This window comes from Manacus vitellinus, unplaced genomic scaffold (assembly GCF_001715985.3).
Source record: "Manacus vitellinus isolate BGI_N305 unplaced genomic scaffold, ASM171598v3 scaffold_68_pilon, whole genome shotgun sequence".
Taxonomy (NCBI): Eukaryota; Metazoa; Chordata; class Aves; order Passeriformes; family Pipridae; genus Manacus; species Manacus vitellinus.
Genome location: NW_021940744.1, coordinates 1,724,302 through 1,725,375, shown reverse-complemented (window position 1 = coordinate 1,725,375; position 1,074 = coordinate 1,724,302). Strand labels below are relative to the sequence as shown.

Sequence of the window (1,074 nt, the reverse complement as noted above, 5' to 3'; positions counted from 1 at the left end):
GGTCCCTCCCGCCCCGCTGCAGCTCGGCCCCAGCCCCGGCTGCTGCAGCGGCAGCAGGATGGGCCCAGGGATGTGCTGGGGAGCCCCGAGGGTGTGTGGCCGGGCCGGTAGCGCTGCCAGGGGGGAGCTGTGCCACTGGGGCACTGACGGCATCTGTGTTCCCAGGCATCGCCAGCAAGTACCTGAGAAAGGGGCAGGAGGAGGACGAGCTCATCACAGAGGTCATCACTGACAGTGAGTGCGGGCAGTGGGCTGTCAGCAGGGGCTGGCAGGAGGACCACAGAGCCTGGGCAGGGAATTGCAATCCTGCCCCAACTGTGCCGGGCTCTGCTCCCTGCATGGACAGAGCAGAGAGAGATTCCAGGGGCACAGGGGGGATTGGTGGCCAGAACCTTCTGGCTGATTCCATTGGGCCCTGCTCCCTCCTGGCCACAGCAAGAGCTGGGTGGGATGGCCCTGCCAGGAGGGGCTCCTCGGGTCCCTGCAGATGCTGGCTCTGATCTTGGCTCCGGTCTTTTCTCTTCTAGCCCTTCAAGACATGACTGCTGACAGCCCTGCCATCTCAAGGCTGGCAGCTGAAACCTTGAAAATCATCAAGGGTGTCCAGAAATCTAAACCTTAACTGACACCGAAATCTAAATCCACCAGATTCCAGTAGCCTCCATTCCTCTCTGTTCCAGCCCTGAGAGGAATGACCGATGACCTCAGACTCGCCATCACAGGCCTGGCCATCCCAAACTGTACATGCTAAGAGCTGCACAAACAGCTCCCTGCTCCAGACTCCAGCAGCTCCAAGACTGGCTCTGGAGAGGAAAATGCCTCTTTTCTGCAAAGATGGCCATTTACACCAGCACGGGAATATCAAATACATCTAGACATCTTATGAAACACAGAGGCCCAGCAAGTTTTTTTTAGTCCCTGGTGTCCATGGAGGGGAAGAGGGGAAAAGGACCCTTGTGCTCAGCAACCCTTGCCCAAAGGTGCAGTGGGGAAGGGGAAAGTGCCCAAAAGGCCCTTGGCCTTGGAGGGTTCTGCTGGAGCCTCAACACTTGCAGCAGAGCAGATGGGCAGAGC

At 58.8% G+C, this 1,074-nt stretch overlaps 1 protein-coding gene across 1 annotated transcript in view; it reads left to right on the top strand.

The window, feature by feature from the left end:
• LOC108641536 (maestro heat-like repeat-containing protein family member 7) overlaps positions 1 to 1,074 on the top strand; it is a 13,276-nt gene that overhangs the window by 9,890 nt on the left and 2,312 nt on the right. The window lies entirely within an intron of this gene.